Source organism: Nicotiana tabacum, chromosome 20 (genome assembly GCF_000715075.1).
Source record: "Nicotiana tabacum cultivar K326 chromosome 20, ASM71507v2, whole genome shotgun sequence".
Classification (NCBI taxonomy): domain Eukaryota; kingdom Viridiplantae; phylum Streptophyta; class Magnoliopsida; order Solanales; family Solanaceae; genus Nicotiana; species Nicotiana tabacum.
The window spans coordinates 105,850,827-105,877,796 of record NC_134099.1 but is presented as its reverse complement, the minus strand read 5'-3'; the positions used below and the strand labels follow the sequence as shown (position 1 = coordinate 105,877,796).

Genomic DNA, 26,970 nt, shown 5'->3' with positions numbered 1-26,970 from the left:
GAGAGTCCATAATCCAGACCTCTAATTATGGCATTACCAACATCCAATCAGCATTAATCAAGGATCTACCAATATTACTATAAGTGTGGCCATTTGTCCATGTAAAATTCCTTCCACTAGTCTTCATTTATGTCAATCTAGTACTTTCAATAAATTCATTGAAATCTCTTATCTCCAGTTCTTGCACAATATTACCAACTAGCCTATCTTCAATTGATCTAATAGCATTGTAATCCCCTATTATCAACCATGGCCCTTGTTGTATTGAGTGTAACCTTGTCAGTTCACTCCATATACTTCTTCTGTCTTCAACACTATGCAGGTCATACACAACTGTAAAAGTAAATCTCATATCCAATCTCCTAATATATACTGTAGTGTGGATAGTTTGAGCAGTTCTACTCACCTCTTTGCACTCTATTTTATGTGTGTCCCATAGCAACCATATTCTTCCTTTGCTACTATATTCATAGTTGTCTAAGTATGCCCATCCAGGTGTAATTTTTCTTATAACTTGTTCAACCTTATGCTTTTTTATTTTATGTTCTAGTAATGCTATCATGTGCACTTTATTACTAAAAATGAACCAGTTTACCTTTTTTTGTCTAGGGGCTTTATTTAAGCCCCTTATGTTCCAGGTTACTAACTTCATACATGTATAAAAAGGCATTGAAGAGTCCCTTCCTGCCCAGTATCACCCTGTTGTCTACTTGTTCCTCCCTCTATCTGTCTTGGCATGGCTAGTTGCAGTTTAGATTCTGCAAGTAGATTAAATCCATTGATTACATTAACTACATCAGTTGGTTGTCTTTCTCTGCTTCTAGCTGCTGACTTTCCTATAGCAGTCTGCCACCTTTGCTCCTCATTTCCTATTTTAGCTCCTGTACTAGTACTAGCCATTAATGTACTAGTACTACCATTTCCTTCATTAGTAGTCTCTCTCAACTGCAATTGCTCCTTACCATCTGGTTCTAGTACTTTGGATACCAGCTTAGGTTGTCATTCCTGCTTCTGTTTTACATTCTTATAGCCTGTTTGGCCAAGCTGGAGAAATCAACTTATTTTGAGAAGTGCTTTTTTCAAAAGTGCTTTTGAAAAAAGTACTTTTGGAGAGAAACAGTTTGTGTTTGGCTAATCAGTCTGAAAAATACTTTTGAAAAATAATTTGTGTTTGGCCAAGCTTTTTAGAAAGTGCTTTTAAGTGTCAAATTACGAATAAGGACATGAATAGATGTACTTAATAATTAATATTATAAGTAAATAAATAATCTCAAATTTTTGTTATTACATGAAATAATTAAAAAAATTATTTTATTTAAGTAAAATATGAAAATAAAATTAAAAAGTACTTAATTCTTTTAATATAAGTTAAATATATTAAAATTCCTTCAACAAATATAAAAGCATTCACCCCTAAAGTCACTATATATTAGAAAGTTTTCCTAAAAATAAAAAGAAATATTTATAAATTAATATCCTAAGTATTAGGTTTAAGGGTTATTTTGGTATATACTATATTTTATTAAGGGTATTTTACGTAAGAAGAAAAGCCAAAACTGCTTCTGCTTTTGGAAAGAAGCTACTTTTTTCTGCTTCTCTGAAACTGCTTCTGCTTTTTCTCAAAAGCACTTTTTTCCCCAAATAAGCTTGGTCAAACACCCCAAGTTAGAAAAAAAAAGTGCTTTTGGAATAAGAAAAAAAAAACATTTTTGGCCTCTTGAGAAGCTTGGCCAAATAGGCTATTAGTCTTCAACTTTGGTCCAATCTGTTCAGCAACTCTACATTGGTGACCAACTTGCACGCATTTAGTACAGAACTCAGGAATCCAATCATATGCTATTTCCTGTATAAACTTCCTTCCATTAGGATCAGTCACTTTGATAAGACCTAGGTAGCTCTTTAGTAATATCCATTTCAACCAATACCCTTTCATATGAAATCATATCCACTTGAGTAGTACAAGCATCAACATAGAGAGGAATTCCCAAACCACTGCTTATCCTACTTAGCGACCTATTTCCCCAGCAATTCAAAGGCAAATTAGGGTATTTCACTAACACTTGTATAGTTTGAAGAACCTCTTTATTGAAATCAAAATCAGCGACCACATTTTGACAATGATAGGCTTATTATTCAATATGTGAGGTCCTGAATACAAAACTTCATCCCTATTTTCAATAGAATTGAAACGAACCACAAAATAACCGTCATTATGGAAATACACCTTAGGCTTAGCTATAAAATTCCATACTGAAGTAATGTACCTTTCCATGGCGCCTATTGTTGGACTTCCTCCAACAACATACAGTATTAACGCAAGCTTCCATTTCTGAGTCTCCTCCTCGATCTCTTCATTACAAGCTCCACAGTTACCTCACCATTTTTATAGTAGGTGCAATAAAGCTCAGATCCATACCTTTTGCCACATAATTCGATCCCACAAATAGGTTCGCCCACTGCTTCTGCCCTTTATCAGCCTCAACAGTAGGTAGAATCACTTGAGGTTGAGCTACCTTCACTGCATCCCCTTTTACCCACAGTTCAACAGTAATTGGATCCATTTTCTTACCAGTTGTCACAGATTTGCTTATGTTTGGGCTTGCATGTATCATCGGAGCATCAGTAATCACTTTACTACTATGATCGGTCTTATCTACTGGAGTTTTCACAGTTTCCTTCATGGTTGACAATAGCGGCCACTGTTCCATTAGATTTTTCCTTATATCTCTTTCCAAATTGTCATTCCTCAGAATTGGAGTGCTCGTACCTGTACAGTCAGTCACCGGAATCCCAGTAACAATTATCTTCGGTCGTCCCCTCCCCATAGTTGATGGTGTACGTTAGCACATGCACTCTAATGTGCGGCACCGAGAGAGCGGTTAGAGAGAGAAAAAATTGTACCTTCAAAGAGTATTAGCAGTAACAATTCTCTTCGAATTTGATTTTAGAAGAAAATGTAGAGTTTAAACAAATTTCACTAAAATTAATTCAATTTTTTCCTCTCTTTCAAATATACATACACATAATGATTTCCTATGCACACCAATAATTTTAATAAAAGAAAATGTCATTAGAAAATATTACAATTATTTTTTCAGAGTTTATGCATTATTTTCACCTATTTCTATAGAAAAGATCGTACTCCCTCTAATGCTGCACTGTGACCCGGTCCCGAACCGGATCGGACCGGGCCCGCGGTCTTAACGGGCCTCACGGGCCTGGTGGGCCGGTCCTGGTGGTCTCTTAAAGCCCGAGGTGGGCTGGTCTTCTTTGGTAAGCCCACGAGCCCGGGACCGGCTGGCAGGCCTGGTCCGGGCCCAGCAAGCCTAACGACTATAATTTTTTTTTTTAAAATTTTTTTTAAAAAAAAACAGCCCAACGGCCATATTTAAAAAGTAGCCGTTTGGGGCTTTTTTTGACCGTTTGGTAGTTTAGAAAATGGCCATTTGGCCCCCAAACTTTATATAATTACACTTTTCCCCATTTCTCAACTATAAATACCCCCTCATTCTTTCATTTTTATTCACCAATTCATCAAATATCTCTCAATCTCTCTACTACAATTACTTAATCTATTGTTGAAATTTCGTGAAAAATTGTGAAGTTGTTGAATTGAAGTTTTCAAGTGTTCAACGATTTTCAATTTTCAAGAAGTTGTTCGGCAATCCGGTAAACTCGTTTCAACTCTTACGTTTTAAGAATATATTTTTGTGTGGTTTAGATTGCATAATTATAATTAATATGACATTTTCTTTGAAAAAAATATTTGGTAAAGGAAAAGATAAAACCGGTGAAAGTAGTGGTCAACCAACTACCCTTCCCCCGACTCCCCGACCTAGAAAAGATAAGCAAGTTGAAAGTAGTCGCCAACCTAGACGTCCTCCTCCTTCTTTAATTCTTGATAGTGATCACCCTTGTTTTCAATTTACCAATAGTGAATTTTACCATTATGTTGCACCAGATGAAAGATTAGATGATGAAATTATGAATGCTCTTTATCCTAATGAAACTATCTTAGAAAATAATGAGGAAAATGAGGATGATGATGAAACACAAGCACCGGATTTAGATGATACACCTACTAGTCCTCTTAATAACCCAATTGATGCACCGGTCGACCCACCTGTAGAAACTCCTACTTTTAATAGAGAACCTGCTAAACGCCTAGAAACATCATTAGTTTGGAATTTTTTTACTCAAGTAAGAGAACAAAATAAGGCTAAGTGTAAAACTTGTGGGAAATTAATGGCGCATAAATATACTGGAGACCGTAGCGGCACGGGTAGTTTGACTAGGCACATAAAAACACACCCTAGAGATAAGGCTAGATTTTTTCAAATGAAAGCGCAGCTAGAGGGGACAAGTGTAGATTTTGCGGTTAACCCTAGTACAGGTTCAAATCTAGTTCAACCAGGATTAACACTGTCACCGGAGGTATTTTATATTACGATCTAAATAGAGATCGTGAAGAATTAGCAAAGATGATTACTGTTATGTGCTTACCTTATACTTTTGCTTCTAATCCTAATTGGGTTCATTATATTAGAAGAGTTTTTAATCCTACATATAAAGGTTGGCCTCGCGCAACAATTAAGAGTGATATTTATAAATTCAAACATGAATATGAACAATATTTGCGGTATTTATTTACTCATATACCTAATCGGATTTCTAATACTACTGATATTGGTAGAAGTAGTAATGATTGTGATTATCTAACTGTTACAAGTCATTGGATAGATGAGGAATGGATAATGCAAAAACGCATAATTGCATATAGAATAATTAATTCGCGTCACACAGGTAAGTTTATAGCCATTTTTGGGGGAAGGATGACTAAGAAAGATATGTCATTTTTGGTAATAAAATTTATTGCTTCTACCCTTGAATATCTTTTCGCAATATTTCTTTGTCTTTACTTAGAATTATTTATAAGCTACAATATATACATAACATACAATATATACTACAAGAAAATATATAAGAGAATATATATACATAAGATACAATATATACTACAAGAAAATATATAAGAGAATATATATACATAAGATACAATATATATACTACAAGAAAATATATAAGAGAATATATATACATAAGATACAATATATACTACAAAAAAATATATAAGAGAATATATATACATAACATACAATATATACTACAAGAAAATATATAAGTAATAAGTTATAATATATATACATAAGATACAATATATATACTACAAGACAATATATTATGCATGACAATTTAGTGTTTTACTATTGTTAATATATAAGAGAATATATATACATAAGATACAATATATATACTACAAGAAAATATATAAGAGAATATATATACATAAGATACAATATATATACTACAAGACAATATATTATGCATGACAATTTAGTGTTTTACTATTGTTTTGTTATTTTTCTTTTTCGTCAAGCACTTTAATAATTAGATCTACATATATATTTTTAATATACCCATGATACTACAAGAAATTGCCTTAAAAATAAAAATAAAAACCGCTAGGCCCGCGAAGCCCACGAGCCCGACCCGTTAAGCCCAGGACCATGTGGGCTTAGGCCCGTCACGGACCGGTTCCACCCGTTGAGCCCACGAAGCCCGGGACAGCCAAGCCCGGCCCGTTTGGCCCACGAAGGCCCGGACCCGGCCCAGAATACAGCACTAACTCCCTCTCCACTTTAATTGATTTTGTGTTTTTTTTTTTCTGATTCATAATATTAAGAAGAAATTCATTTCTTTTTTGAAATTTATCGGATCTGACCGAAAATACATTTTCCGTTCTCTTTTCCATATGTTCTTTTTATTTACCAGATCCGGAAGGGAGATGAAATAATAGCTGGAACTCCGACCATGGAGTATGGTCGGAATCTTGCCGAAGAATTTTTCGGTGACCTTTGTGCATCATTTTTTCTCTCTGACCGCTGGTCCGGTGTCTAACGCCTTCGTAGCAGCCCCTCAGGCGACTTTTATTGCAATAACAACAGCACATTCGACTCAACTTGCTCATGGTGGTAACAAATTGAAGAAGTACAGTGGGAGACCTTTGGCTTTTGAGAAGATTTCAAAAGTTTGTTTGACAAGAAAGTTTTTCAACATATACTTGCAGATTTGTATCATGGAATTTTACAATCAAATTTATTAAATTTTATTCTCGAATGAGATCAGATTTTTTCATAAATTCATCATTTTTGCCCTCCTGTTTGTGAATTATTTTGATCAGTTGAATCATTTGTTTCCTACGGGAGAATGATATGGAAGTTTGACTTGATAGCAACTAAAATAATTGCGCTTCCTCTTGTCACTAAAAAAAGGGATTATTTCTTTGGATCTGCAAATTTGCACCTAGAAAGAAGGTTTGGATGTTGTATCGTCTAAAGTGCTTATGTGGGCCTGTATGTTGGAAATGGTTCGATCTGTAAGGGGGTGGAGTTTGGGTCGGATAGTGTTTTTTTAAAAGTGAATCGGGTTTTTAAAAAGGGGGAAATGGGTTGATTTAATCATGTGCTGCCACGTGGGATTCCGTCCAAAATGAGGGTATATTTATTTCATAGTATAACGGTAGGGTCCGAAATGACCCGATAGTATAACGAAGAGTACATTTAAACTATTATCACTAATACGAGGATATATTTGACCCTAATATTATCATACATCTACTCCATTCGTTTTAATTTAGATGATGTAGTTTGACTTGACACAAAGTTTAAGAGAATTTTTTTTTAAAACATATGGTCCTTAAAGCTTAAAGAGCAAACACTTTTGGGCCATAACATTTGTGTGGCTATAAAAACTTCTCGTTAAGAGTAAAATAAAAAGTTCAAAGTTAAATTGTTTCAAAATATAGAAATGTGTCATTTTTCTGAACGGACTAATAAAGAAAGTGTGTCATCTAAATCGAAGAACAAGGAGTAGCCAATTTCTTTTCTTTTCTTTTTAAGTTTAAGCTTCACGACAGTGTAAAGGATATTTACTAATTCCGTAATGATTCAAGTTATATGTATACTATTAATGTAAGATTATTTTATTTTATTCAATGAGTTTTAACATGTGATACTATGTTAGTTATTCATTTAGAGATAATTAATATTTTAAGATATTTAGCTGTAATTACCTTCTACTTCGTTCACATGATTATTTTTTTTTTAGGAACATAGATCGCAGCTATCACCCACCACGAATACTGCACAACTTTGTCCAATAAAATTTAGACTGATAAGTTACTCCACTTATTCTTTTGGCTTATGCTGCAATTTGAAATATGATCTCCCAACATCTTTATTCCAATTTTATTGACTAATAGTCCACGCCTTTGGACGTGATGTCCCCGAATGAAGAACGAGCCTCGAATCAAGAAATGAAAAAAGTTCCTCTCAAGTTAATTTTTTTTAATTTAAAATGTCCTAATAATATAGGCTCAATTAGAGTGGAACAAATTTAAATAACATATACAACAGACCCTAACAAGATTGAAATTGAGTTGCAGTTGATTCATTGATTCCTTTTTTTAGACGGCCTCTGCCATTAGTTCTTTTTTTTTTTTATGCAAAGTATAACTAGTTATATTATATTAAAGTGTAGTACCATAAGTAGGGCAGACCCTACGCATTGCCTAAGGGGGCGACCTCAAGATAGGTCGTGACAAAAGGGGGTCTTTGGAGAAACTACTGCTATTAGTGCCCATACCTTGGGTAGCACATAAAGGTCTTTCAAAAGTCAGAACTTGATTTTGTTCTCTGTAGGTGTAAAGTACAACTGGATCATCCAAGTGCGCGAGCAGGAACCTGCAATCATTTGTGAGATTAGAATACAAAGGATGTGATGTCTGTGAAATAGTTATGATTGCATGGACATCTAAATTCACTTCGAGAGGTTTGTATCTATGAGTAAAAGCCAATTGTAAACCATGATATAACGCAAGTAGTTCAGATTCCACGCTCCCATGAGTTAGATATTGTCCTGCAAAGCCAAAAGCCAGGTACCTGATGAGTCACGTATTACCCCCACCAACTCTGTCCTTTCCTGTAGTCAACCTAGTCGAACCATCAGTGTTTTTATTTAAAAGGTGTGGAATGAGGGGGATGCCATTTGATATGGAGAGGTATACGGCCATGTGGGGACGGTGGGCGGGAAGTAATGTAGTAGTATTCTACGGCCATATTGAGGATAGGGGATGAGGAGGGAGGTGTGGAATGTGCACAGAAAACTTTTCCATTTCTAGCTAGCCAAATATGCCAGAAACAAAAAGGTACGAGGATGGAATTGGGAATATTGAGTGGGTTGGGAATGTTAGTGTCAAAGATAAATTGTTTTAGCCACTGAATTGTAGGGACCCCCTGAGCGATGAGTTTAGTGATTTCCATTAGTTTTTGTTAAGGTCAAGGTTTTCTTCTCCTCCATCTTATTTTCCAGTACATTCCTCTTTCCAAGATGTAAGCTACTATTCTGCCAGTAAATTGCATCAAATTGAGATTCTACCATTTATATAAGAACACGTATATTCGAGCTACTAGGCAACGGAGAAGCCATACTATGCTGCTCTAGAAAAACAATAGTTTGAGCAAGTTATTTTACCAAATTACAACTACCCAATAAAATCCCACAAAGTGGGGTCTGGGGAGGGTAATGTGTACGCAGACCTTACCCCTACCCTGATAGGGCAGAGAGGCTGTTTCCGATAGACAAGTTATTTTACCAAATTAGTTTTAGAAAATTGTTTTTGAAAGTTAATCACTATAACATCCAGATTAATATGAGCAAAGATGTTCCTAGACTCGAGCACCATACATAGGTCTCAAGTTAACATCTAGCTCCAAAATGTTTCGGATCACACGTGTACAGCCTAATTCAAATATTTCTAATCTAAAACTATTTCCAGAAAGACTGACAAAAAGATTGTAAATAAACCAAGTAGAAGATGAGGCTTCAATTTTTCGCCTATTTGATCGCAGGAAAGAAAGAGAGTTTACACTGCCATGGCTGCAATTATCGGTCGCCCCATGAGAAAGACATTCCAGCGGGACAAAAGATCATTCACAGATAGAGTTTGCTGTACAATACATTCCATATTTCGGTATATGGTTGACCTCATGATCATCACCCAGTGGATGCTGCAGCAATTGCAAAATATTTAGCACAAAATTTGTCAACAGACATATCATCCATATTAATCAACACTATTGGGTGAGAAAAAGAAAGATTATGGTGCAGTTGATAGCAAATAGCATTCAAGAACAAAGCAATAGCTCTGAACTTCAGTAGCCAAGAATCAGAGAATTGCATCTTTGAGGCCTCATGCAAGTAGTGAAGCTGAGGCAATGCAACATATGGCGTGCGACCCCCTTTTGGATGTCCAACATACGCTGGTTTTTCCTTCTTGTATTTGTGGATGCCTATAAACTGCCATTCCATCTATAATTAAATTAGTAGGCATTCAAAACGATATCAATAACTGCATAAATTTACTCTGTAACATGTTTTGCGATAGCAGTTCAATTATAAGAGACGCAACAAAAATTTAAGCACAACGTAGACATATTAATCATAAAGTAGTACTGCGATATTATTCAGTTTGAAGATATTCCAAGATGCAGTTCAGAGTTTGCCAAAATTGACCTTAAATAAACACAACCAAATTGGAGAAGGTAAAATTTATTACCTTTTCATGCGGGCAGATCCAATTTCCATCAACCCAATCAAGACTGAATTTTAAGTCCGAAGGAGAAAACTCATCCTTATCCAGATCGTTGAGAGCCACTCGAACTGGCAATATAACAAATGCTTGTACTCAACCCAGAAACCCTATTTCTCTTTAGGATTTAGAGTTGGAAGCCGGAGCTGTTGACTTCAGTGGTTCCACAATGAAGGTAATCTAAATCTATTTCCAGAAAGACTAGTAAAAAAGTGTACATAAACTACGTTAATAATGAGGCTCAGATTTTCGCCTATTTAATCAAAAAAAGAAAAGGAAAAAAGAGCAGAGTAATACTGCCATGACTCCACAATCTACGGTTGCCTTATAAGAAAGACCTTCCGATTGGACTCACCAAGCCAGGCCATGAATCAACTCTAATCTTCTTCACTTTTCATTTCATTGTATATAATCTTCACTGCCTCTGAAACTTCAAGTATTCAAGATTGAAACAAAGGCATGAAAGTTTGAATATTGTGTAGATAACTGCAGCAACAACTAGCAAATAGTACCCCTGGTTAAAGACAGTATATGAATCCTCAATATTCACTTCCTTTCTCTCTGGACTCATTTCATATCTTTTGAAATGAGGATTCTTCCTGATATGCAGAAGAAAGAACATGAACATTCAAAGAATGAAAGAAAAAGGCTCAGCCAATCTGGTTTTAAAGCTTGCTGGAGAATATCATCACAGCCTCATTCACAATCTTTAGGGTTTAGGATTCGTGTTTTTCTGGACAAGTTTAGGGGGCAACATATGTATTTTCTCTTGAAGGGCTGTTAAACTTTCTGTTTATAACTAAAGTATAGGAAAATTCATTGGCTAAATTGAACTTCAGAGAAAGAGAGTACCCACCCTTACAAAATCTCAACCTTCCTCCGAGTTCCATAAAAATCCTCATTCTTTGAACACAAAAAGATATTTGGGAGGCTCAGATTTGCCTTTTCTCAGACATAAGCTAAACCCCGCCGTGGCTGCAAGCTTAAGAAGCCTTTGCAAGACGCAGAAGCAAAAAAATAGCTTCCATATCCACAAGACCACCAAAGAGATGCCACCCCAAGATATAGCAAAGCTCAGGTCAACCATCTGATGAGTAAAGAATGAAAATCTTCACTGCCTAAGTGAACTTATTTTGCTAAAGAGTGATTTGAAATTGGGAAATTTTGAGTGGATCATTGGGTGCTACGAGTGACAGAGTGCTACAAATGACAGAGAGGGGCAACCACTCACAAAACTCCCTGCAACTCTCTAAATCCAGCAGCCTCAGACTTAAACTAATGAAACTTTTGCCATTTTTGTTTCACCTTTTGCTTCATCTATTTGCTGAAACAGTTTCCTCCATGTCAAATACAGATATAGGGGACAACTGAGGCTCAGATCTTAGTCATGTGCAGGCAAAGAAAGTCCAGCCACGCCATGGCTGCAATACCCCCAGGTTGCATGTAAGAAAATACATGCATCTGGGTCATTGCCCGGCCAAGATACATGCCAGTTACTCTCAATGCCCAACTACTAGCTCGGAAGGATAGATTTAAAGATCATCACTGCCTCAATAAGGGACCATTTTGGACATTTTCTCATGATATGTATAAATGCATGTATGCCTGCATGCATGTATATAGGTATGTAGTACAAAGACAATATACATGAGCATCATGTACATAAGAGGCTCAGATTTCAATTGAATCAGGTATTGGGTTTAATCAGAAACCGCCATTGCTGCAAGTTTCCCACGTTACCCCGCCAAGATATGGCTGTTATCATCTCAACGCCTAACCCAAATTGCTCAAAAAAGAAAAAGGCATTACAATCACAGCATAAATTCTCCCTGTTCTTACATTGATCTCTTGCTGTTTGGTTCATAAAACAGCCCAATGGCAGCAAGAATAGGAGAAAAGACACTTAACAGGTGCTTTGGTGTCTTCTTTCAGTCTAAGGATTTTGGACTAAAACTGTTCACCCTTTTCAAACATAAAGGACCATTTCTGTTAAGGCGTATATATCAAGAACCAAAATAATCAGATCCCGATACATTAAGGACAACTCAGATTTTTTTTTCTCAATATAACAAGGCTCAGATTTCAATTTATCAGGCATTGAGTCAATCAGAAGCCGCCATGGCTGCAGCCTGCAACCTCTCTAGGCTACCCCCCCCCCCCCCCACCATGATATGGCTCTTACCATCTCAATGCCCAAACCAAATTGGTCGAAGCAACATTATAATCACAGCCTTAAACTCTCCCTGTTCTTAAATTGATTTCTTGTTGTTTGGTTGATAAGAACAAAGGAAACAGAAGAAAATGCAGCAGCAGCAGCAACAACAACAACATGCCTCATTCTATGAGACGATATTAAGAAGAAAATGACATGGGTTTCCACCAAAGAGGTCCTGAATTTGCGTCTCGGAACGTCCAGAGGGACTAGTTGGAAATTGAGGCTCAGATCAGCAAAAAGAATGGGGCAAACAGAAGACGACGACGTCATGGCTGCAAAAGAACCGGTTGCACGTGAAAGAAAAGACTTAATCACAAACCATCTAGGTTTGTCGTGCCAAGATACAGGTTGTATTATCAATATGCGCCGAATATCAGACCAGACGATCAATATCATCACTGCCTCTTTCCAAAAACGGGAACTTTTCAATAAGAGCCTGTTTGGAGAACTTCAAAAAGTTTCTTAAAACAAGTGGAAATTTCAGATCTGTGGATGTTTGGGACCAAAAACATTTGGTCTAAGCTAGCTCAGAAATATCAGAACATTGAATAGTATTTATGTTATCAGCATCACATTTGCATAGATGTTTCCAATAGACCCTCGGCTCAAAGCAACAACAACAACAACAACAAGGGTATATACAAAAGATCTATCTTTTACACGCATACCACATTTTTCAAAGCACCAGACGTCCTGAGTTTGATTTCCAGAAATTTGAGGCTCAGATACTGCATTTTGCTCGGACAAAGTGAAGGCAACTACGCCATGGCTGCAAAATCACCAGTTGCATGCACAACGAGGGATTTGCCGGGCCAAGATACGGATTGTCCACAATGTCCAATTTGTTTAGCCCAGAAAGTGAAAGAATATTATCATCACTGCCTCTTTTGTAAAATTATTCCAAAGGAGGAAAAAGAAACACACATATACAGAGGTCCATGGCTTAAGCTGTACACTGAAAAAGCATATGATGTTTCTCTGCATTTCATGAACAAGGGCTGTTGGTTTAGTAGCTACAGAAAATGATTGGCACAACAGAGAAGGGCAACCACCCTTAACAGAAAATCCCTTCACTCTGTTAGCCTCATTTCTCTTTGCGGCCCAACCTTTATTTCAGAAAATTCTCAGCTCACCTGACGAACTTTCTTCTTCTCAGAGTTGTACATTAGTAACCAAATACTGATGTTTTCCATCATACCAAAGTCGCCCTTCTAAAATAACAATACAATACACTGGGTAACAACCATCCAAACAAGCTATAAGAGTAATGGAGGCTCAGATCTGTTGATAGGACAAGAGAATGAAGACATCGCCATGACTGCAAACACCGGTTGCATGACACAAAGATCACTTGCCATCCGGGTTGCCCCGCCAAGATACGGGTCCCTTTACTTCTCTTGACCAATTGATTAGCTCTTGAAAGAAGAGAAGATAGTATCATCACAGCCTCAGAATTCTCTCTTTTGCTTAAAAAGCTATGTAATGTCACAAATATACCAACTGGAAAAAAAAAAGGAAGAGGGTTGTTGGTTTGGTTGGTGGGGAAATCATAGGCCAGCCAGAGAGGGCAACCACCGGCGAAGAAATCCATTTTCTCTCTGTTGGCCTCATTCTTCCTTCTGGGTCAATTCTCACTGCTGTGCAAAAGACTCCCAGAAAGAAGCAATCGTCATAACCCACTTCAGGTGACCTGCGAGGGAGATTTGCACATATAGGATCATTATTAAAACCCTTCTCTCAAAAGGGACGTCCGGTGAAATTTTCTGGATCTATGAAGATCAGCATCAGTCATGGATTCTAAATACAAATCCATAAAAGTGGATATTTGTGTAAATCAGCAGAAGCAGAGAAAAGAAGAGCAAAGCCCTTTTTAGAGAAGTACATACTCAAGGGGTGTTGTTGGAATGGTTTATCATATTCCTTTCCTTGTTCTTTTTTTCTCAAAGGGCTGTTGGTTTTATGAATGGAGAAATCATGGGACATAGCAGAGAGGGGCAACCACCCTTTTAAGAAATCCCCTCTCTCTCTCTCTCTGATTCCTCCTCCTTCCTTTTTGAGCTAAAATATATGAGGGCTTTGCCAAATCAAATACACTCAAAGTAAGATATGGGAAACGATTAAGGCTCAGATTTGCTTAAAATGGGGCAAAGGGAAGGTGACTACGCCATGGCTGCAAAAGAACCGGTTGCATGTGACAGAGAAGCCTCAATCACAAACCATCCCGGTTTTCCCTGCCAAGAAATAGTTCGAATTGTTACTATGCCCCGAATATCATCCCAGATTAGCAATATCACCACTGCCTCTTTTGAGAAATGGTAACCCTTCCATAGAGCCTGTTTGGCCAATATTTGACAAACAAAAGCTAGGATTCGAGGATGTTTGGCAAAGCTCAGAGAAATCAGAATTTCTGATTCAGAAACTAGTAGTAGTAGTAGTACTTCTAAAGAGGGTTGTTGGTTTAGTAGATTGAGAAAATCATAGGCCAAGTAAAGGGGGCAACCACCCGGCAAGAATTCCCTTCTCACTATTGGCCTCATTCCTCGTACTGGGATCAACCTCCATTTTCGTGAGTTAAAACACTCTGATTTTGTAAAGCGAATTTATAGGGCTCGGATTTTACTGTGTATGAACATGCAAAGAGAAAACAACACATGCCATGGCTGCAGACACCGGTTTGCATATAATGCTATGCCAGGTCGCCCCGCCAAGATACTGGTCGGATTTTCTCAAAGCAATAAACTAGATAGCCTAGAAAGAAGCAATCATCATCGCAGCCCATTTTTCAGGTGATCCGCGAAGATCAATCAATATCAGTTGTGGCATTAGCGCCATTGAAAGTGGCTAGCTCGTGCCATTTCCTTTTCTTTCTTTTTTTTAACCAAAAATTGGTTGTAACATTATTACCCAAAAAAGTGTCTTGATCGTACACAAGTAAATACTAAGTAATTAATTTTGGAGAGATCAAGCTTTCTATATGAACGAATCCATTCTGAACGGTACACATCGAGGCCATAATGGATGTCCTCAATACAGAACCAAAATGTTTCAAAAGTTCGCAGCAGAGTAGCACTTCAACATCCAAAATCTATGTTTCTGTATGGCAGAAAAGACCGACCTATATTAAACAAATTATTCCAAGATTTCTGACACCATAATCTTTCATCACCCATAACTTAAAGAGTGTCCTTCCTCTGATGGGTATAAGTAGAATAACCACACAACATTCTTCCCAAAATCGAAACGCCACTTTGTTTAAAATCAAGCACAAATGCACAATCCCTCTTTATCTCTTTGTACACCTCATTTGAAATACTAAATGAAACCACAGAATTATTCAGTGACAAAGCAAGACAATGAACTGCTCCATGTACAAATGCCAAAGAGTCCATATAAGACAACACATGGTAAATGCCAGTAGGATGTTTATGAATTTTTCTCCAGGAACCACTTTTCAGCACGAGAATTTCAGTGTGTGCTGTGCGGTTGATCTTATAGTCATCACTGGTTGAGTCATATCGCAATCCACAAGTACAAAATTACTCCGATGAAAATTTTGGATGGGGAACTACTATTGATTCCTTGTGGAGGGGTTCCCATAGCAAAAGTATGAGGTGTTTATAGTAAAATTATGAACCCCAATAAGAGACAAGCCATTACAACATCAATAGATTCTGAAACTCAATGGTTTACCATTTGAAGGCCAATCAAATTTTTGTACATCCTCAACAAGTCGAACCGGCGATAAAGAAGAACAATAGAAGGAAAACTCATCGATAGAAGGGTACCATTGGCTAACAAGAATTTTTTGGGAATTTTGGCTATTCTTGGCATCTTAAAGTACGGCTCAGTGATTAGTGTCTTCCAAACATTTGAGAAAATCCCTTTTCTCTCTGTTGACCTCATTCCTCATAGCTCAACCTCCATTTTTGTGAAGTAAAACACTCTGATCTATCAGAGAGAATTTACAGGGCTCAGATTTTGCTGTATATGAACATGCAGAGAGAAAGTGACACACACCATGGCTGCAGACACCGGTTTGCATATGATGCCATACCAGATCACCCCGCCAAGATACGGGTCGGATTTTCTCAAAGCAATAAACTAGATAGCTTAGAAAGAAGCAATCATCATCACAGCCCATTTTCAGGTGATCTGCGAAGATCAATGTAGAAATGACACCAGGTATAAAGTTCTAGGGCTGCTGTTATCATAGATAGCAGTGGTAGCAGCAGAAGCAGAGAAAGAACGAGTGTAGCAGTTTTTTCACAGAGGTAAATACTGAAGGGGTGTTGTTGAGGCTTATCATTTTCCTTTTCTTGTTTTTCTTTCTCCCAAAGGTTTGTTTCACGGATGGAGAAAACATAGCAGAGAGGGGACCACCCTACAGAAAATCCCATCTCTCTCTGGCGTCTCATTCTTCTTTTTTTGGTAACTACGAGGATTCTGTTACACAATCTATAAAATTCAACAAACATATACTCCCTCCGTTTCAATTTATGTGAACCTATTTCCTTTTTAGTCCGTGCCAAAAAGAATGATCCCTTTCCTTATTTGGAAACAAATTACCTTTACACAATGTTTTATAGCCACACAAAATATATGTGCCTCATTTTACACCACAAGATCCAAAGTCTTCTCTCTTTTCTTAAATTCCGTGCCCAGTCAAATGGGTTCACATAAATTGAAACGGAGGGAGTATATAAAAACCATGTAAAAATATTATAAAAATCATCACATATTTTTAAAAAATTGAGATAGTATTGTTTCAATTTTTTTGAGAATGGAGAACCAAAGAAACAATAAACAATCAAACCTACACATCTTGTGTGGAAGACTCGTACAATGCTATTAACTTGAGCGCTAGTTGGTCTTGGTTTTTCCACCTTTGCCCAATGTATTAAGGATACCTCAGTCGCTTAGGGCTGAAGGAATTGAGAAAGTAGGTTTACCATAATTTTTCACCTATCTGTATACTAATTTGAAATATATCAATCAAAATATCCAACAATAATTCAATAAATAACCCCTGCACTACTTTCTAACCCAAACGACCCCTTACTTCGTTATTATGTAGAACTAAAAGTCAATTTATAATTCACTAATTTGGACAAAAAAAAAATACAAGCCAAAGTAATTCAAAATTCTTCAAGAAAATCAAACAAACACACACACACCAAAAAAAAAAATATACATGTATCATGTATGTACGTACAAAAGATAGCAGACAAATACTTAAAGGACTAATGAAGCTGATTTTGGAGTCCAGATCCAAACAGTGAACGGTGTTTTGTGTTTTTAACTAGTTTCAATCTACTCGACTTCCGGTTTAATAGAAAAGTTCCCGGAAAAGCCAGGGCCATGCATCACCAAAGAAGAAAACAACTACCAGCTTCTAACGAGGGAGGGGTTGGGAAAAGAGAATGAAAATGAAAGAGAAAGTTCAAAAGTATTTATGCAACCGAGGGACTCCAAAAATAGCCTTTATACTCATGAGTTTGCATTAAGTCTTTCCAAACGAGTCACTCATAGTGGAAAATGCTGTTATTCTTAGTTGGTGTCATAGTGCATCTCAAATTATCAGAATCTTAGAAAGGTCAGCTCCATGACCACTTTATATTTGGCTCTTCAATAACAATATGAGACAATAGTTCTGTGCTGAATCTAAATCTAAGTTTTGACTAGGCATGAAAGATCACCACAAACAGAATCTTAGTTCCTAAATGATCATTGAACTGCTTGAAATTATCTTTATGGAGTTGGAATTCGACTTTACACAGGTTAAGCCAGCAGCTGCATAAGTTTCGTTCTTAAATTGGTGAACAATCTCATCTAAGAGTTCAAGAGAAATTAAGGAGCATACATACACTTGATTTAGAAAAAAGACAAATTAAGGAGCATTAGCTTAAACTTGTATTGAGCATATTTACTTAAAGAAATATGATTACCTCGATAAGATATTCCCTTTATTCACGACTTTGCGGAGACCGGTGTTTTTGGTAAACAGTTGCCCCAGCCTGGTAAAGCAGGGCCCCAAGAACATACTGTTTTAACTGGGATAAAAATTACCAAAAGAAAATGAAATTAGAAACGAAAAACACTGAGCAAGTTGCAATTTAGCACTGCACGAAAACAAATCCTGGTCAATTTGAGAAACCATAACTCCCTCCAATCTTTTACTAACCAGTAACCACTCAGGATAAAGAAGCACCTGAATTCAAAATAATAGACCAAAGACCACGAAAATATTTTCTAGTCTAGAATTATCTCCAGAAAGACTTGTCAAAAAAGAAAATATAAATAAACCAAGTGGAGGATACGACTCAGATTTTAGCCTATTTAATCAAAGGAAATAGCAAAGTTAACATTTCCATGGCTGCAACTATCAGTTGCCTTATAAGAAAAGAAAGACCTTCCGACTGTTCTTGCCACACCAGGCCAGGAATCAACTCTAATATTTTTCACTTTTCATTTTCATTATACATAATCTTCACTGCCTCTAAAACTTGGGATTTTCAAGATTGAAATAAGGCATGAAAGTTTGAAAATTTGTGTAGATAAAATCAGCAACTAGCTTCAATATCAAACTGGTTAAAGACAGTTATGAATTCATAACTTCACTTCCATTCCCTTTGGACTTGTTTCACATCAGTACCTAATAATTTCACTCTTCGAAACTGTACAGAGAAACACATAACAGTTTTTATTTGAAACTGGGATTGTTCCTGATATTTTGCGAAAGCAGCAACGAACATGAATATGAAAGGACCACGGCAACAACCTCTCAATCCCAGACAAGCTGGGATCAACTATATGAATCAACTATATGAATCCTCACTGAACATGTCATTCCGTTCATAGATCATGTCACTCCACTTAGACGGCATCTCAGACCAATATTATACAACATGAGCATAAAAGAACAAAAGAAACAGACCACCCATTGTAGAACAAACATAGCACAGAAAAGAGGCTCCGATTCGATCTACCAGAAGGAAAAAAAAGGCTAATCCACCATGACTGAAAAAAGCATACGCCTTTGTGAGAGAGCACGTGAGAACCCACCTCACAGATACTGCTGCCTTTGCCTAGCCAAGATATGAATCAGCTATAAACTTTGACTTTCAAGCTTCCTGGAATATCACCATAGCCTCATTCACAAAGTTCAGGGTTTAGGATTTGGGGATTTGGGTTTTTCCGAACAAGTGTAGGAAGCAAAATATGTATTTTCCCTTATTATTACCATAACCATGGGTATCGTCGTCATCATAATCGCCATTCTGCTGATGAAATGGCTGTTGATCTCTCTTCGTAACAAAAGTATAGGATAATTCATTGGATATACTGAACTTCAGAGGAAGAGAGTAACCACCCTTGGAAAATCTCAACCTTTCTCTGAGTTCCATAAAAAGCCTCATTCGTTGAACACAAACAGACATTTGGGAGGGGCTCAGATTCGCCTTTTCTCAGTCATAAGCTAAACCCCGCCATGGCTGCAAGCTTAAGAAGCCTTTGTGAGACACGGAAACCAAAATAGCTCCTATATCTCACAAGACCCCCAAAAGCTGCCACGCCAAGAAATAGCAAAGCTCAACCATCTGATGAGTAAAGAATGAAAATCTTCACTGCCTTATTTGAACTTCTTCACTAAAGAGTGTTCTGAAATTGGGAAACTTTCAGTGATCTGCTAAGAATAACAAAGAGGGGCAACCACTCAAAGAACTCCCCACAACTCTCTGAATCCAGCAGCCTCAGACTTAAACTAATGAGATTTTTGCCATTCTTTTTTCACCCTCTGCTTCATCTTATAGTGCTCTAATTTTTTTGAATAACTGAGGCTCAGAGCTATATTTATGCTCAAGCTAAGAAAGTCCGGCCACGCCATGGCTGCAAATACCCTCAGTTGCATGTTACAATTTATCACATGCATCTGGGACATTGCCCCGCCAAGATACGGTTCAGGTACTGTCTATGATCAATTACTAAATCAGGAGGATAGATTGAAAGATCATCACTGCCTCATAAAGGATCAATTTGGACATTTTCTCATGATATGTATGGATAAAAGCACTATCTTTATGATCAGAGCCTCATTTTTTTCTATTTATATGTCTATCTATCAACTACATTCACTGAGCAAGCAAAGTGCTTTTTTGGATTGAAATCATGTATTGATACCTGAGAAGAAAAAGTACACAAGTGCAAAATTAGCCCTCGACTATTAAGTGAGGAGCGCAAAAGTAGACCATTTCATGTAGTACAGGTGCGAATATGGACCTCTTTCACATACAAAAAGGGCTGTTGGTTAGAGCTTAAAGTAAAAAAGAAATCATAGGCATGATGGAGATGGTCAAACACCCTTAAAAATCCCCTTTTTTCTCCAATTGCCTCGTTTTTTGAACTGCATCTGAAATGGGGTGTTCAAGAAAAAAGGGAAGAACCCAATTGGGCCTTTAGGGCTCATATTTTGCTGTAATTCTATGAACATGCAAAGAGAAAGGGACCACACTGTGGCTGTGGCTGCAGACACCGGTTTGCAAATGATTGCCATACACGGGTTGCCCTGCCAAGATACGGGTTAGATCTTTCTCAACATATGTAAAAGTAGATAACCCAGGAAGAAGCAAATGATCATCATAGTCCATTTCAGTGATCCTATTTGTGCAAATCAGTTGTCACCTTCGAAATGTAAGGGGTCATAAAATCGGCTATTTGTGCAATCAGCTGTTGTAGCAGAAGAAGCAGAAACATTTTACTTTTCTTTTCTATTTTTCCCAAGGGTTGTTGCTTTATTGAATGAAGAAATCAGGGAAACGGCAGGGAGGGGGCAACCACCCTTTACTGAAAATCCCATTTCTCTCTTTGATGCCTCATTCTTCCTACTGAGGGTTGAGGCTCAGATCTGTGTAAAATGGGGCAAAGAGAAGACGACAATGCCATGGCTGCAAAATGAATCAGTTGCATGATCCCAGTTTGCCCTGCCAAGATATGAGTCGGTTTTCTCCATGCCTCCAATTTCAGCTCAGGATAACAATAATAACACTGCCTCTTTGGAAAGATGGAAACTTTTCAATAGCAATTTGGACATTTTTAGTTCACATAAATTGGAACGCAAGGCATACTTAGTACTGCTATCAGAAAAGAAGGCTGCAAAAAGCAGATGCCTTCGTGAGAAGCACATAAGAACCTACCTCACAAATTCCCTGCCTTTGCCTAGCCAAGATACGAATCAGCTCAAAAATCTGTTTTTCAAGCTTCCGGGAGAATATCATCATAGCCTCATTCACAAAGTTCAGGGTTAAGGATTCAGGTTCTCCGGGACAAGTTTAGGGGGCAGAATCTGTATTTTCCTTATTGCAATAACCATGCCTATCTACCTTCTAGGGGTAAGGTCTGCGTATACCCTCCTCCCAAGACACCACATGTGGGATGTGGGATTACACTGGGTTTGTTGTTGTTTGTTGTTTGTTGTTTGCTTGCCATAACCATGGTTATCGTCGTCGTCATCATCATCAAGAGCATAATTGGCATTAGCTGATGATAGGGCTGTTAATCTTTATCTTTGTAACAATAGTACTGGAAAATTCATCGGCTATACTGAACTTCAGAGGAAAAGACTAACCACCCTTAGAAAATCTCAACCTTTCTCGACTTCCATAAAAGCCTCCTTTGAAAACATACAGATACTTGGGAGGCTAAGATTAGCCTCTTCTCAGGCATAAGCTAAACTCCGCCATGGCTGCAAGCTTAATGAGAATCCTTTGTGAGACACGAAAACCAAATAGCTCCCATATCTCACAAGACCAACCAAAAGCGCCACGCCAAGATAGAGCAAAGCTCAACCATCTGATGAGTAAAGAGTGAAAATCTTCACCGGCTCGTCGAACTTATTTTGCTAAAGGGTGGTCTGAAATTGGGAAATATTGAGTGATCATTGGCTGCTAGGAATGACAGAGAAGGGCAACCACTCAAACAGCTCCCCACAACTCTCTGAACCCAGCAGCCTCAGACTTGAACTAATGAAAGTTTTGCCATTTTCATTTGACCTTCTGGTTCATGTTATAGCTCTCTAAACCTTTTGAACCTCCCAAAAATATGGAACTCATTGTAAAATAACTGGCCGAACCGAACCATTGATACCCCTAGTTTCCGGACAATATACATGTTCATCATGTTAAGAAGAACAAGTGGTCTAGTGGAAGAATAGTACCATGCCCCAGTACAGACTCGACTTCGCTATTTTCCAATAAAAAACATATATAGATGCGCATCATGTACCCTACAATCTCTCAAGGTTACCCCTCCATGGCTGCAACCTCTCCAGGTTACCATGCCATGATGTTTCAATCGAGGCATTTTCGTGAGCTCTGTTTTAAAAGGCAGAATTGGGACTCGCCCAGGGCTCGCCCCGAGGCGGAGCACTCGTAAAACGCCTCAGGGCTTATGTGAGGGGCTTAATTTCGTGAGACTTACGCCTCGGCCATCGGGGCTTACACACGCCCAACGCCCAGCGTACTGGGCTCGCCTAATTGAACTTTATGCAATTGTATGTAACTAATAAATCCTCAAATTTTCTTAATAAATCGTTAACTGTTCAAAATTACTTTTTTTCTTAATCATAAATCATTAAGCGAAGAGTATTTTATGTCATAATTAAAATAAAAATTATTGCACGTTATCCACTAAGACTGCTATGATAGTTAATTTTAAATAAATCTTTCATTTAAAAAGTATTTATTTATTAACTTTTGTTATGTCTTTACTATATAATAGTCCATATTTTTTTTATAATTATTTTTTTAAATATTATTTTTTCACGTTTACGAGATACAATAGTTATTAATTTATTAGCTCAGTATTAGCTAGTAACTACTTACAAATAATTAGTTATCATGGTATTGTATGGTGAATTATGTGTCACTTTATTAAATTATTGAAACTTAAAAATAAATTATGCTAGAGAATCATATTTAAATTGTGAATTATGTTTCTATATAAATTATCTTTCAAATAGAAAGCATATTAAATAAAAGGAGTATTTTAAGAAAAATATCAAGTTATAATATCGAAATTCTATCGAATACATTACTTTTGATGTTTGAATGTAACGACGTATAATTTGCATATTATGATATATGTCATACGTTTTGTATTATTCATAGTTGAATTATAATTTATATATATTTTAAATAGATTATTTGTTTCAATTTTTTGATGTTAATGTAATTTTTATAATTATTCTTTATTTTATACTATCTTAAAATTCTTGAAATTAGTAAAATTTAAAGATCTGTGGGACTTACGCCCTATGTCTTAGGGCTTACGCCTTGCCTCGTTAGAGGTAAAACGTCTCGCCTCGCCTCGCCTCGCCCCCGCCTTTTAAAACATTGTTCGTGAGTATATCAGAAAACCATACTTAGGACAAGGGAAGACCTCCTTAGCATTACCATCACAGCCTTAACTTCTCCCTTTTGTTACATTGATCCCTTGCTGTTTGGTTCATAAAACAGCCCAACAACAGCAATAACAACAAATAGCACAAACAGAAGCAATTCCAGCAGCAACAACAACAACACGGCTATACAAAAAAGATCCAATTTTTAAATGCATATACCACAATTCTCTCTGATACCTCATTTTTTGAGCGATGCTAAGAAGAAAATGACATAGGTTTCACCAAACAAGAGGTCCTGTGTTCGAATCTTGGAAAGTCCCTCTCTTATCTATGCTTTGCCTAAAACGCAGGAGCAAAGTAGTCACAGACAGAGAGACAAAAAGAGACATACAATACACACACATGCAAATATTGCTGTTGATTAGAGCAAATTAGAAATCGTAGGCATGGCAGAAATTGTCAAGTACCTAGAAAAATCCCATTTTTCTTCGATTGCCTCATTCTTTGAGCTAAAAGATTTAGGGCTCAGATTTTGCTCGGTATAAAATAGCACGGGCTAGCCAATTTTCGAATTAGTAATTGAAAAATAGCCTGCGTTTGTACGGTCTTTGAAAAATAACCATCATTTTGCTGCAACACACGGAAAGTTCCAATATAATATACTGGAGATTGGATCGCCTATTTTGCTGCAACACACGGAAAGTTCCAATATAATATACTGGAGATTGGATCGCCTGTGTATGAACTTACAGCATATTATACTGGAACTCCGGCACATGAAAAGTTGCAGCATAATATACTGGAGATGCTTTGGCCATTTTTCGATTACCACCTGTAAATCTGGCTTTTTTTGAATTTCTCCCGGTATGAACATGCAAAGAGAACGCAGACACACGCCATGGCTGCAGACACCGGTTTGCAAATTATTACCACACACGGCTTGCCCTGCCAAGATACGGGTCAGATTTTCTCAAAGTAGAACATTTTGCTAGTTGAGGGGTAAATTTGGAATTTTTTCCCATTCAAAAAGGGCTGTTGGTTAGAGCTGATAGTAACTAGCAATCATAGGCATGCTGGAGATGTTCCCTCATTTTTTGAGCTAAAAAACCCCCATTTTTTCTTCAATTACCTCATTTTTAAGCTAAAAAACTCATTTTTGCCTCCAATTACCTCATTTTTTGCGCTAAAAATCCCATTTTCTCCAATTGCCTCAATCTTTTAGCCAAAAAGTTTATTTTTTCTCCAATTGCCTAATTTTTTGAGCTAAAAATCCTTTTTCTCCAAGTGCCTCAACTTTTGAGCTAAAAAATTGATGGGAAACTGCATCTGCAAAAAAAAAAAAAAAAAAAAAGAACCCAAAATGGGTATCTAGGGCTCAGATTTTGCTGTATATCCCATGAACATGCAAAGAGAAAGCAGACACACGCCATGGCTGCAAGACACCGGTTTGCAAATTATTGCCATGCACGGGTCGCCCCGCCAAGATACGGGTCGGATTTTTCTCAACGATCGTAAAGTAGATATAGCCCAGAAAGAAAGAAGCAAATCATCATCACAGCCCATTTCAGTATCCTATTTGTGCAAATCAGTTGTCACCTTGTAAATACAAAGGGACATAAAAGCGGGTACTTGTGCAAAATCAGCAGAAGCAGAAAAAGGAAGAGCATAATAGCTCCTATTTTCTAGAGATTCAAGAGGTTTTGGCTGATTATATAGAGTCAAGAACCAAATTGACGGAGAAAACTTTTCTGTTGACGAGAATGGCTATGTGTGCAAATCAGCTGTTGTATATTATCCTTTTCTTGTTCTTTTTTTTTTCAAAGGGTTGTTGGTTTTTCAGGAATGGAGAAATCATGGACATAAACCAGAGAGAGGGCAACCACCCTTTACTGAAAATCCCATTTTTCTCTCTGATGCCTTCTCATTCTTCCTTTCAGGGCTAAAATTAGTGAGGGTTACAATGTCCAATTTCCAAGTTCTTTTGCTCTTGTCGTGGCCGACAAAAGGGGGCGGATGCAAAAAGTGTGGCACCTTGGAAGAATTAAAGATGTTTAACGGGTGGGCTGGGAGTGGGACGGGCCGGGTCGAGAATAAAAGTAACTGGCCGGTTACAAAACCAGGTAAAAATAGTACGGTGTAGCCAGTTTTCGGATTGATCATCCAAAAATAGCCAGCGTTTACGAAATCAATAAAAAATAGTCATTATTTTGCTGCAACAAAGACCGGTCCAGCATAATATACTGGAGTTCGGTGCACCTGTGTATGAACTCCAGCATATTATGCTGGACCGGTATGCTTTGTTGACTCCAGTATAATATACTGGAGACTGGAGCACCGGTGCTCCAAACTCCAGTATATTATACTGGACAATTATACTTGCTGGAACTCCAATATATTATGCTAGAATTGTAGTGTACTTATGCAGGAACTCCATCATATTATGCTGGAGTTCCAGCATACTAATCCTGGAGCTCCAGTATAATATGCTGGAGTTCAAGCATACTTATGCTGGAACTCCAATGTAATATACTAACGTATTTTCCGGATTTTGAACAGTATTTTCGCTCAGATTTATCTTTACATGAAAAGTGGCTAAATTTCGATTACTTTTGAAATTGGGCTATTTTTGAACGACTAGTTGTAAATCTGGCTATTTTTGAATTTCTCCCCTAAACCAGGCAGGGTACTGGTTTTATTATAGAAATTTTTACCTCATATAGCGAAGGTTAACACCTTATTTATTTTAAATAAATATCATTTTAAAAAATTATATTCTATAGATACATTTTAATGCTTATAACAAAATATCTAATTTTGGTTACCTCTTACCACTAAGCCACTAAATACGCTATTCAGTTACATTATTTTCTTTTTCTCTCTACTTTGATACATGTCATTCTCTTCCCCCATTCCCTGAAAACATGAGTTACTGTTAGAGCCAGATTCCTTTGAAGAAACAACAAATCTTGTCAAGTACGACTGGAATGTGAGGCCTGCCACTTGAGGCTCAATCTCATGGTTTCCTTCAATAACCATATGGTTTCCTTCAATAACTATCATCGAAACTCTTGAGATTAGTGGCTCCATAAACCTGCAACTCCAGTTTATTCAGTTCAAATTTCTCTCTTTGCTTCAATTAGTAATGCACCACAAAGAATCATATTCAGATTAGCTTGTTTGAAATCCAACGACTTCCAATTTTTCACTTTATTTCCAATTTCTATGTCATAGGAATATATAATTGAACAAAGACGACTTCGGGCTCAGCAACTTGAAAAGTCTGTTGTCTTTTTTTTCATTATATTCATTGTCTTTTTTCATTGTAATTCAATGTATCTCGTTGTATTCTATGTATTTCATTGTATTCACTATCTTTTTTTCATTGTATTTCAATGTATCCCGTTGTATTCTATGTATTTCATTGTATTCACTGTCTCCCCATATGACATGAATGTATTCATATGTTTTTTTAATTAATATAATTTATGTATTCAGATGTATTATATAATTTCTCTGAAGATTGTTATGTTTTTGCGGTATTTTTCGGTTGAGTCTTTTTATAATTGGAAATACAAAATTTGTGTGATATAATTGAGTTTGTTGAGTTATATTAGGAGTCTATTATGTTAATTGATTCACTTTCCCTTTAAAAAT

The 26,970-nt window shown here is 37.1% G+C and overlaps 1 long non-coding RNA gene and 1 other non-coding gene across 12 annotated transcripts; both read right to left on the bottom strand.

Moving 5' to 3' along the window:
- Nucleotides 1-3,337: 3,337 nt before the first annotated feature.
- On the bottom strand, nt 3,338-3,447 carry LOC142175012 (small nucleolar RNA SNORA16B/SNORA16A family). The gene has a single exon (XR_012704209.1). It is a non-coding gene; the product is annotated as a small nucleolar RNA SNORA16B/SNORA16A family (small nucleolar RNA).
- A 4,040-nt stretch (nt 3,448-7,487) lies between these two features.
- On the bottom strand, nt 7,488-25,366 carry LOC107791321 (uncharacterized). Of its 11 annotated transcripts, none has more exons than XR_012703997.1 (6): nt 23,784-25,366; nt 18,987-23,655; nt 17,870-17,974; nt 9,677-13,614; nt 8,988-9,417; nt 7,488-7,802 (listed from the first exon to the last, which is right to left on the bottom strand). It is a non-coding gene; the product is annotated as an uncharacterized LOC107791321 (long non-coding RNA). The 11 variants fall into 11 exon arrangements; XR_012704001.1 differs by having other exon boundaries at nt 18,987-23,946; nt 24,067-25,366; XR_012703999.1 differs by having other exon boundaries at nt 18,987-24,261; nt 24,487-25,366.
- Nucleotides 25,367-26,970: the final 1,604 nt, after the last annotated feature.